Genomic DNA, 13061 nt, shown 5'->3' on the forward strand with positions numbered 1-13061 from the left:
ATAACACCCATTAACCTAGCAGAAAAGAAAGAATCCTTGGCAATGCCTTCAAGAAGTAATGAAAAGTAAGGCTATGCCAGATTCTGGTAACATTTTTTTTTTTGCAATCTTCCAAATTGGTGGTAAGTGATTATGAAGTCTCTTATATCAATAAAAAAGGTGGTGGGGAGGAATACAAATGGACAACAAACAAGTAATTATATACTCAGATTCACTATTACAATGAAATATCAGTTCTCGCTTATTGCACTGGTATTAAGTTAGAGTAGAATGCAGACACATTCTTTGTTAAGCAAAGTAACCAAGTTTATTAAATAAAGAAAAGGTATACATACAGGAGAAGACTTATATTCCTTCACTGGCTTATGCTTATATTATTCCTTTCTTTAAAGTATCTGATAAATGTTTTCTAGTCTAATGATTAGTTCAGTTTATTCTATTCTCATAATCTTCACATATAATGATGGTTTCTTTTATTAAATCTCTATGACTTTGGTTTTAATTTTTAATTTTAGTGAAGGCTGATTTAAACAAGGTGGGAATTAATGATATTTAAATAATTTGCATTCTTACCAACAGTGTACAAGAGTTCCCTTTTCTCCACATTCTCAGCAGCATTTGTTATTACTTGACTTTTTGATATAAGCTATTTTAACTGGGGTGAGATCATATCTCATTGTAGTTTTTATTTGCATTTCTCTGATAATTAATGATGTTGAGCACCTTTTGTATGCTGTGAAGATCTCTAACATGCCCTGGAGACATTTTCTTCATTGTCTCGTTAATTAACATTTGGCTCCTCGTTACTTGTGCAAACTTCTGCAGCTTGCTTGAATTTCTCCTCAGAAAATGGGTCTTCTTTTCTATTACATTGTCAGGCTGCAAATTTTCCAAACTTCTACACTCCGCTTCCCTTTTAAACATAAGTTCCAATTCCAAACCATCTTTCTCAAGTATAAAGTTCCACAGATCTCTAGGACAGGGGCAAAATGCCACCAGTTTTTTTTTTTTTTTTTTTTTCCCTCTAAAGCTTAACAAGAGTCACCTCTGCTCCATTTCCTAGCAACTTTCTCATCTTCATCTGAGACCACCTCAACCTGGACTTATTGTCCATATCATTATCATCATTTTGGTCAATGCGATTCAACAAGTTTCTAGGAATTTCCAAAATTTTTCATATTTTCCTGTCTTCTTCTGAGCCCTCCAAACTGTTCCAACCTCTGCCTGTTACCCAGTTCTAAAGTCACTTCCACATTTTTGGGTATCTTTACAACAGCTTTACAGCCCACTCTACTGGTACCAATTTGCTGTATTAGTCTGTTCTAAATGCCGCTAATAAAGACATACCTGAGACTGAGTAATTTATAAAGAAAAAGATGTTTAATGGACTCACAGTTCCACATGGCTGGGGTGGCCTTACAATCATAGTGGAAGGTGAAGGAGGAGCAAAGGCATGTCTTGCATGGTGGCAGGCAAGAGAGCATGTGCAGGGGAATTGCCCTTTATAAAACCGTCAGATCTCCTGACACTTATTCACTATCATGAAAACGGCACAGGAAAGATTCACTCCCATGATTCACTTACCTCCCACCGGGTCCCTACCAGGACATGTGGGGATTATAGAAACTACCACTCAAGATGAGATTTGGGTGGGGACACAGCCAAACCATATCAAGTATTATGTGGAATAACAGTCAGGAAATCAGCCATTCTTTTCATTTTCCAGATCTTAGAGGAAACATTTTCAGTTTCTCTCCATTCAGTATGATACTATCTGTGGGTCTTTCATATATGGCTTTTATTATGTTGTGGTATGTTTCTTCTAAATTGATGTTTTGTCATTTTTTTAATCATTAAGGAATGTTGAATTTTACCAAATGCTTTTTCAGCATCAACTACAATAATCTTACAGGATTTTTTTAAGAAAAAAAGCTTTATTTTTTAAATAAGTCAATTATTTAAAGTATACTTGAGATAGCATCTTTCATTTAATCCCAAGTTAATTGTGTGTGATCACTGTAATATTGCAATGACATTCTGGAAATCAGTTCCAAGTATATCACCACATGCTTATTAGTAGCTATCACATAAATCTACTGACTTTGAGGTAAATATTTTACTAATTTTTCACTGACTCTGAGATATTCATCTCACAGTATAGCTGTGATTTATCTGAACATTTACAAATTTTAACAAAATTCTTTTCTTTCCATTGCAGGCATCAATATGTTAAATTACATACTACAATTCAAGTAAAATAATGATGGTTACCAGTGTGTTTTCTGATACTGCCCATGATAGGTAGAGTGAAATTACAGCATAAAGAGTAACCAGAAACCTATATTGTAAACTTCAAATAGCCTTTAATATTATTAGAAGGGAAAAAACCTAATGGGTAACAATGGAGGTTGAGATAGTTGACTTCTAGACTATCACAGTTCTGTGCTGGCTGAATGATCTCAGAAGAAATCAGGTCTATTTTCTTGTTTTGGAAAACACAGGAATAGCATAAAACTTAATTTCTTGGAAAAAGTACTTAATCTCACTGGATTCAGTGTTCTTGGCTATTACTTGAAGGAATTGGTGTAGGTGAGTTGCTGTCAATTCTGGATGCACTTTCCTGGGACATATAAGGGATATCAATGCTCAGCTATATTTACCCAAATCAATTAAACCAGTCTCTGGAGGATGTGGTCTAATCAGTGGTTCTAAAACTGTAGTGTGAATCAGAATCACCTGAAGAGCTTGTTAAAACACAGATTGGTAGGCCTCACTCAGAGCTTCTGATTCAGTAGGTTTGGGAGGGTGAGGCCCCAAATTTGCATTATCAAGTTCTCAGGTAATGCTATGCTATTGGTCTGTGGACCACACTTTGAGAATGATTGGACTAGGCATATGTGTAAGAGTGTGTGTGTGTGTGTGTGTGTGTGTGTATCTTTCTCTCTCTCTCTCTCTCTCTCTCTCTCTCTCGTGTGTGTGTATCTCCTCAGGTGAATTCTAATCTCAAAACTCTTGGTATAGAAAATACCAATAAGGTTGCTTAAGTTCTAAGATACAGAGATTTTAACATAATAAGAGTTGTTAAACATCAAGATGATTTATATAGAAAGGAGATCTGTGGACAAATATCAACTTATTGGTGAATTTTCATTAAAAACTTGTTCTTATAAAGCCTTTTACAGTATTTTTTGAAAACTAACATTTTTTTACTGCATATATTGTTCTTCATTTTTCCATAGATAACTTAGTTGATTATCAGTGTCTCATCATTTGATAAGACCAATGGAAGATTTGAATAGTAGCCAGGTGCTTTCAAATTGCTTGAAGAGAATCTTATAAATTAGTAGTTCAGAGGCAATTCTGCAATTGTTTCAATACGTGGGATTGCAATAGTGCTCTAAATACTGATTCTTTTACATGATCATGTATAAACCAAGGAGTATTCTGTATTTTTCAGTATCATTAAAGAGCCCTATTTTTTAGATGAACTATTTAAAGACTTTTCCTTTGGTCCCTTATATTTTCCTTCCTTTCCTAGAGGCCCTCAATCCTCAGGCCTCTGACACCTCACGCCTTCATCCCCTCTCAGTTCCTCCAGGATGAGGACTGTCTCCCGTTACAGTGATGAGCCACTTCATCCCTTCTCAGTTTCTCCAGGATAAGGACTGTCTCCCATTATAGTGATGAGCCAGGAAAACATCTGAATGCATGCTGTCACCAAAATAAACAACCTTGGCCTCAGGTTTGCCAGTCATTTTCTTCAGAACTTTATAGGAGTGGACAGCATTCTCTTGGGAGTACCAGCCAGGCTTACAGAGATGGCAGTGCGTGCTGCTCTTCATTATTCTCGGGTCTCTGGAAAGGCCTCTGACTTACTAAATGAAAGAAGAAAACAAGCTTCGACACATTTGTAATCACAATGTCAAAAAGTCTTCAAAATCATTCTCAATGACATATTCTCAGAGAAATCTACCATAATCACTGCGAGAACTGGTAATTAACATAATCGTTTTCCCAGTATTCTTTAGCTGTTGAAGCCATTTTTTTTCTTTTTTTAAAACAGATTCAGGACAACTGTGCAAATATCTGCCTGGATCTCTTTTTATTTCTGGAAAATATATACCACAGTTTTCCTTAAAAGCTGACATTTTGTAATTGTGTTGAATACCAGCAAATACATTCTTCCAAAAATAAAAGGGTTTTTGACCATTGTTCGGTTTTGTTAAATAGTCCACCACTCTGGCACATTAAAGAGTTACTGGAAAGTCAAAGTAGTTATCATGAAACAGTACCTTCCTGAGTGGCAAGCCATTCCAGTGTCCAACAAGAACTGCTTCCACTCCTTCTTGCCATATGCCTCTGCCAGCACCTCTGGAGTCAGCATATTGGTGCCATGGCTTACACTGAGAAGAGTGCCATTATCTGCAAATTTAATGAAATTCTCATCTTCTAACTCCAATGCCAAACCCTTGAAACAGAAAGACCAATCCTCTGGGGTCACATTGAGCACTTCCTTATTATACCCTCTCTCCTAAACTAGAAACTGGGCAAAGCTATAAGCTGACAGAGTCACTGATGGCTGGGAAAAACAGCTGGACCATGGCTGCGTGGGGAGAAATGGGGAGTGTCTCAACCCGGCAGGGTGTGAGGAGAAGACAGGTGGGATACCGCCAATCAATCCTGTGATTTTTGTCCTTCATTCTGTTAAAAGGACGTATCACATTGCATCACATGGATAAATCCCACTTGGTCATGATGAATGATCTTTGTAATGTATTTTTGAATTTGGTTTCCTAATATTTTCTTTAGGATTTTTGCTTCATTATTTGTCAGAGATATTAGCCTGTAGTTTTCTTTTATTCACGTGTCTTTGTCTGGTTTTGTTATAAGGGCAATACTAGCCTCATAGATGAGTTTGGAAATATTCTCTCCTCCTCTATTTTTAAGAATAGTTCAAGTAAAATTGCTGTTTATTCTTTAAATGTTTGATAGAATTCAGCATTGAAGCCATTGGGTCCCAGATTTTTTTTTTTAACTTTTTTATTTATTTTTTACTGGAAGACTTTTTAGCATGGCTTCAATCTCATTACTTGTTATTGGTCTGTTCAGGTTTTGGATTTCTTCCTGATTTAGCCTTGGTAGCGTGTATGGGTCTAAGAAGTTGTCCATTTTTCTAGATTTTCCAATTTATTGGCACATAGTTGCTTATAGTAGCCATTGCCATGATCCTTTGAATTTCTTCAGTACCAGTTGTAATGTCTTCTTCTTCATTTCTGATTTTACTTATCTGTATGCTCTCTCTGAGTCTGGGTAAAGGTTTGTCAATTTTGTTTAAATTTCAAACAAGCAACTTCTTGTTTTATTGATCTCTTGTACTGTTATTTTTAATTTCAATTTTATTTCTCCACTTATTATTTCTTTTGCACTACTAATTTTGGGTTTGGTTTGCTCTTGCTTTTCTAGTTCTTTAACATGCATCATTACATTTTTTATTTGATGTTTTCCTTCATGTTTGATGTAGGCACTTATAGCTATAAACTTCCCTCTTAGTACTGCTTTTGCTGTATATCATAGGTTTTGGTATGTTTTCTTTCCATTATCATCTGTATCAATAATTTTTAAAAGTTTTTTCTTATTTTTTTTTTCTTGACCCCCTGGTTATTACAGGAGCATATTGTTCAATTTCCATTATTTGTATAGTTTCCAAAATTTCTCTTCTAATTGATTTTTGGTTCTATTCCAATGTGGTCAGAGAAGATGCTTGATATTATTTCAATATTTTGAATGTTTTCACACTTGTTTTATGACCTAACATATGGTCTATCCTTAAGAATAATCCATGTGCTGAGAAAAAGAATGTGTATTCTGCATTCATTGGATGAAATGTTCTGTAAATATCTATTGATTTATTTGATCTATAATGACGATTAAATCCCATGTTTTCCTGTTGATTTTCTGTCAGGATGATCTGTCTATTGGTGAAAGTGGGGTGTTGAAGTGTCCAGCTATTGAAGACCCCAGAGATTGGAGTCTCTCTCTTTAGCTCTAATAATATGTGCTGTGTATATCTGTGTGCTCCAATATTAGGTACACATATATTTAAAATTGTTATATATTCTTGCTGCATTCACACCTTTATCATTATATAGTGTCCTTCTTTATTTATTTTTATAGTTTTTATCTTGAAATCTGTTTTGTCTGATACAAGTTTAGCTACTGTAGCCCTTTTTTGGTTTCCAATGACATGGAATATCTATTTCCATATTTTAAATTTTCAATCTCTGTTTTTTTTATAGGTGACATATGTTGCTTGTAGGCAATAAATCAATGAGTCTTGCTTTTTTTTTATCTATTCAGCCATTCTGTATTCATGTGCAATGATATTATTGATAAGTAAGAACTTACCCTGCCATTTTATTATTTGCTTTCTGCTTGTTTGGTGGTCTTCTCTTTCTTTTTTGCTTCTTTCCTGCCTTCCTTTTAGTGAAGGTGATTTTCTCTGGTGATATGATTTAATTTCTTCCTTTTTATTTTTGATGTATTTATTGTACTTTCTTGGTTTGACGTTACCAGGAGCCTTGCTATTAATATCTTATAAGCCATTATTTTAAGGTGAAAATAACCTAACACTTTTTGCATGAACAAAAAACAAACAAAAATAAAATTAATAAACACTCTATGTCTTAACTTCATCCTGTCACTTTATAACTTTTTGTTCTTACAATTTATACCTTATTGTGCTACTGTGTCTTGAAAAGTTGTTGAAGTTATTATTTTTTATGGGTTCATTATTTAATCTTTCTACTTAACAGTAGTTTACCCACCACACTGATGGTGTTATCTTTTGTGTTTTTCTGTGTACCTTCTATTACCAGTGATCTTTTTACCTTCAAATGATTTCTTATTGCTCATTAACATTATTTTCTTCCTGAATGATGTACTCCATTTAGTATTACTTGTAGGACATATCTTGTATTGATAAAAATGCCTCAGTTTTGTTTGTCTGGGAAAGTCTTTATTTCTCTTTAATGTTTGAAGAATAATTTCACCAGATATACTACTCTAGGGTGAAAGTTTTTCCTTCAGCATTTTCAATATGTCATGCTACTCTCTCATAGCCTGTAAGGTTTCTACTAAAAAGATCTGCTGCCAGACATATTGATGCACCATTGTGTGTTTATTTTTTTTTTCTCATGCTTCTTTTAGAATCCTTTCTCTATACTTGACCTTTGGGAGTTTTGTTATTGCACGCCTTGAGGAAGTCTTCTTTGGGTTAAATCTGCATGGTGTTCCATTACCACCTTGTATTTGAATATTAGTAACTTTCTCTAGGTTTGGAAAGGTCTCTGCTTTTATCATTTTGAATAGACTTTCTACTTCTATCTCTTTCTGTGCCTCACCTTTAAGGCCAATAATTCATAGATTTGCCCTTTGGAGGATCTTTTCCAGATCCCCCTGGTGTGCCTCACTGTTTTTTGTTCTTTGTTTTTTTTTGTTTTTTTTTTGTCTCCTCTGACTATTAACAAATTGCCTGTCTTCATGCTCACTAATTCTTCTCTTGACAATTTTGCTATTAAAAGTCTCTGATGGACCTATACAACCATCTGGTCTTCGAGAAACCTGACAAGAACAAGCAATGGGGAAAAAATTCTTTATTTAATAAATGGTGCTGGGAAAACTGGCTAGCCATATGCGGAAAACTGAATCCAGACCCTTTCCTTACACATTATACAAAAATTAGCCCAAGATGGATTAAAGACTTAAATGTAAAACTCAAAACCACAAAAACCCTAGAAGAAAACCTGGGCAATACCATTCAGGACATTGATGGGGACAAAGACTTCATTACTAAAACACCAAAAGCAATGGCAACAAAAGCCAAAATTAACAAATATGATCTAATCAAACTAAAGAGTTTCTGCACAGCAAAAGAAGCTATCATCAGGATAAATAGGAAACCTACAGAATGGGAGAAAAATTTTGCAAGCTACCCATCTGACAAAGGTCTAATATCCAGAATCTACAAGAAACCTGAACAAATTTACAAGAAAAGAAAACAAACAACCCCATTAAAAAGGTGGGTGAAGGATATGAACAGACACTTCTCAAAAGAAGACATTTATGCGGCCAACAAACATGAAAAAAAGCTCATCATCACTGGTCATTAGAGAAAAGCACATCAAAACCACAATGAGATACCATGTCATGCCAGTTAGAATGGCAATCATTAAAAAGTCAGGAAGGCCGGGTGCAGTGGCTCACAACTATAATCCTAGCACTTTGGGAGGCCGAGGAGGGTGGATCACAAGGTGAAGAGATCAAGAACATCCTGGCCAACATGGTGAAACCCCATCTCTACTAAAAATACAAAAATTAGCTGGGCGTGGTGGCACGTGCCTGTAGTCCCAGCTACTCGGGAGGCTGAGGCAGGAGAATCACTTGAACCTGGGAGGCAGAGGTTGCAGTGAGCCGAGATCACGCCACTGCACTCCAGCTGGGAAACAGAGTGAGACTCCATCACCCCCCCTCAAAAAAAAAAAAAAAAAAAGTCAGGAAACAACAGATGCTGGTGAGGCTGTGGAGAAATAGGAATGCTTTTACACTGTTGGTGGGAAAGTAAATTAGTTCAACCATTGTGGAAGACAGTGTGGTGATTCCTCGAAGATCTAGAACCAGAAATACCATTTGACCCAGCAATCCTATTACTGGATATATATCCAAAGGATTATAAATCATTCTACTATAAAGACACATGCACACGTATGTTTATTGCCCTACTATTTACAACAGCAAAGACTTACAATCAACCCAAATGCCCATCAATGATAGACTGGATAAAGAAAATGTGGCACATATACACATGGAATACTATGCAGTCATAAAAAGGAATGAGTTCAAGCCTTTTGCAGGGACGTGGGTGAAGCTGGAAATCATCATTCTCAGCAAACTAACACAGGAACAGAAAACCAAACACCGCATGTTCTCACTCATAAGTAGGAGTTGAACAGTGAGAACACATGGACACAGGGAGGGGAACATCACACACCAGGGCCTGTTGGGGGATGAGAGGCAAGGGGAGGGAGAGGATTAGGACAAATACCTAATGCATGCGGGGCTTAAAACCTAGATGACATGTAGATAGGTGAAGCAAATCGCAATGGCACATGTATACCTATGTAACAACCCTGCACGTTCTGCACATGTATCCCAGAAATTAAAGCAAACATTTTTTAAAAAGCCTCTGATGCAACCTGCAGTATGCCAACTGCATTTTTTAACTCCAGAATTTCTGCTTGACTTTTTTTAATAATCTCAATCTCTTTGTTAAATTTATCTGAAAAAATTCTCAATTCATTTTATGTGTTACCATGAATTTGAGTTTCCTCAAGACAGCTACTTTGAATTCTCTGTCTGAAATTTCACATGTTTCCCCAGAATTTATCCCTGGTGCCTTATTTAGTTTATTTATTGAGGTTATGTTTCTCTGGATTGTTTTGATACCTGTATATGTTTTTTGTGTGCATCTGTATTTATTGTAATCTTAATATTCTGGGCTTGTTTGTACCTGTCCTTCTTGTGAAGGCTTTCCAGATATTCAAAGAACCTTGAATGTTGTATCTAGGCTATGTCTGTTTTTTAGGGGGAGCCCAAACCTAGTAATGCTGTTGTTTTTACAGACCCATAGAGGTAGAAGGTCTGGAAGAATTCTCTGGATAACCAGTCAGAGACTCTTGTTCTTTTCCCTTACTTTCTCCAATACAAAGGGAGTCTTTCTTTCTCTCTCTTTTCTGAGCCACCTGGAACTGGAGATGAAGTGACATAGGCATCCCTACTGTCACCACCCACAGGACTGTGCTAGGTCAGACCTGAAGCCAGCACAGCAATGAGTCTCGCCTAACCACTTCCTTGGTATCACCTAAGTTTACTCAAAGCACTGAGGCTTTAGAATCAACAGGTGCGAAAGCCACCCAGACCTATGTCCTTTCCTTCAGGGTAGTGAGTTTTCCTAGGCCGTGGGTGGCTCCAGAGGAGCCATCTGAGAGCAAGAGACTACAGTCAAAAACCTCAGATATTTACATGGCATTCTATTGTACTGGAGCTGAGCTGACACTCAAATCATAAGACACAGTCTTTCTCACTCTCCTCTTTTTTTTTTTTTAAAGGCAGAGGAGCCTCATTTTATGGCCACTGCCACCTCAGGCCCATGGTTAGTACGGTCAGACTACTACCACCAATGATTCCTTAAAGCTCAAGGGCTCTTCAGTCAGCTTGTGGTGAAGTGAATGCTGTCTGGCCTATGAGTAACCCTGCAGAGGATTGGGACCCTATGGCCCAGGAAATGTCCAGAAATACTGTCTAAAGAGCCAAATCCTGGAATTGAAGAACCCAAGAGCCCACTTGATTCTCTACCTGCCTGTGGCTGAGCTGGTATCTAAGGTGCAAGACAAAGTCCTCATTAGTTTTCCTTCTACTTTTCTGAAACTTACAGATTCTCATCCAATAGCCACCACAGCTAGGATGAGTCTCATCTGAAGCTAGCAATTCTGAGTCTCACCTATAGCCCTCAACATAGTACGTGGGTATTGCTGCTGGTTATTTAGGGCCCAAGTGTTCTTCAGTTAACAGGTGATGAATCTTGCCAGGACTGGGTCATTTGCTTCAAGGCATCATGTTTCTTTCTGGCCCAGGGTGTGAATAGAAACGTATAGGAGCTAGGGCCTGAAAAGGGGTCCTCACAACTCTGAGCAGTGCCCTATTCTGCTGTGGCTGAGCTGGCATCCAAGATGCAAGACAAAGTCCTCCTCAGTCTTCCCTCTTGTCTACTCAAACAGAAAGAAAGGGCCTCTTTTGGAGCCAGGAGCTATGCAGCCTGGGGTTAGGGGAAGAATTCTGCCAATACTCCCCTGGATGCCCCAGCTGGTGTCTCAGTATGTCACATGCCCTCCCAATCCACTGTCTCTAGGCCCAGTTCAGCCCTAGGTTTCACCTAAGTGTTGCAGTTCTTGCGACTTTAACTGCCTTTTAAGTTTATTTGGGTCCCCAGAGCCCTGTAACATGTGGGGGTGATTCTTACAGGAAGTCAAATTCTGACCACTGGGATCGGTGATTGCCCTCTGGCTGGGACGGGTTTAAATGCCTTCTCTGTGGGTAGGCATCAGCTGAATTTGGTTTGGCTTTCCTTTCTGCTCTAATAGGACAGCACTGAGTTCCTTGTCTAATAATTGCTGTGATCTCGCTCCCCCAACACCCAGAGATGCTCTTCACAGCATGCTGCTGGTAATGGGGGATGGGGGATGAATGGCGCCAGGTGTTCAAGCCTTTTTTTAAACCCCTTTAGTGCCTTTTTTAGTAATATGATATTACAACCAGGTACTGTGAGTGTTCACTGCATTTTTGTTCTTACAAAGGTGCTTTGATGTGTATGTAGATAGTTGTTAAATGGGTATGCTTGTCGGGGGGATGATTAGTGGAGCCTTGTATTCCTCCATTTTGCTCAACCCCCTCCTTTTTCTGTTGTTTTGAGTAAGCAACCCCCCATTTTCCTTTGGCACTGAGCCATAAAAATTATGTAGCCAATCCTGAACACAGTTCCTCGGATATAGTAGCATTCAATAATATGTAGCTTTTATAAATAAATATATATATATATATATAAAGAGTAGATAAATAATAAAAGTTTTTTTAAGTTTTAAAAGAATAGCCAGTTTTATTTTATCCAAGCTATAATTTATTTAAAGATAGAATAATGCTGGTAATAATGGTATGTATGATGAAAATTATGGAAACATAAATATGTATAGATAGAAAAAGATTGATATGAAACAAAAACAGTGGTTGTGTAAAGTTATTTTTATTGTGCACAATTATTTTCTCTATTTTAAAAAATGGTATGCCATATTTCTCTGTTTTATGGGACTGAAAATGCTCACTAATTAAGTAAATATTGACCAAGCACAATAATTTTATATGTAGCTTCACCTGATAGAAAAGGGCTAACTTAGTACCTGCAATGACATCAAGAAATTATGATGTTAAGAAATCAAAGCAAATTAGTTTCTTATCACTTGTTTGGGCTACTTATAAATCATATATTTTTCATTTCAGGACAATTTAATAGAGATTTAAATATTTAGCAGTTCAAATGTTTCTCAACATGAAGATATTTAGAAATAAAGAAACAAGGTCTGTCCACTTTGATAGATGTTCTACGAAGTGGTAAAATGCACAAACCTAAACCTTAGACTTGCCAAAACTTGCCTCTTGAGGTAAAAGTGGAAAATTGAAATCTGTGACTTAATCTTGTATTCCATTTAGGCTGAGATAAAAATCAAATTCAATTAAATGTGGAATGACATTGATAATATAAAACTGTGCATTCATATTTCACTCATTTTAAACATAAAGTATGCACTTTTCTGCATTTGTTTCCCAAAGTCAAACTGGAGGAAAGTTCTTTTTGCAACATTGCTCAGATTTTCTCTCAGATTTCAAGCTGTACCAAGTATATTAAGGCCCTTATACGCTTGCTGAATTTAAGAAGTGGTTGCATGTATAATGACAAAATGCCTGTGCTTTGAAGTCATCTCTGGGTTCTAATTTCCACTCAACTCATTGTAGGAAAAATTAAATGGAGGCTGGGCGCGGTGGCTCACACCTGTAATCCCCGCACTTTGGGAGGCCAAGGCGGGTGGATCACGAGGTCAGGAATTCGAGACCAGACTGACCAACATGGTGAAACCCCGTCTCTATGAAAAAATACAAAAATTAGCCAGGAGTGGTGGTGCACGCCTATAATCTGAGCTACTCAGGAGGCTGAAGCAGGAGAATCACTTGAACACAGGAGGTGGAGGTTGCAGTGAGCCAAGATCATGCCACTGCACTCCAGTCTGGGTGACAGAGTGAGACTTTGTCTAAAAATAAAAAATAAAAATAAAAATAAAAAAATTAAATGGAATAATGCAAATAGAACTGTTACTACAGTGCCTGGTCCACTGTTGGTATAATAATAGATGCAGATGTAGATAAATAAAAATAAACAAATATTCTTATACAGAAATGTT

General features: G+C 37.1%; 1 pseudogene; it reads right to left on the reverse strand.

Moving 5' to 3' along the window:
* Positions 1–3244: 3244 nt before the first annotated feature.
* Positions 3245–13061, reverse strand: part of LOC116811120 (5'-nucleotidase domain-containing protein 1-like) — a 30848-nt pseudogene continuing 21031 nt past the window's right edge.

This window comes from Hylobates moloch, unplaced genomic scaffold (genome assembly GCF_009828535.3).
Source record: "Hylobates moloch isolate HMO894 unplaced genomic scaffold, HMol_V3 SCAFFOLD_7, whole genome shotgun sequence".
Classification (NCBI taxonomy): Eukaryota; Metazoa; Chordata; class Mammalia; order Primates; family Hylobatidae; genus Hylobates; species Hylobates moloch.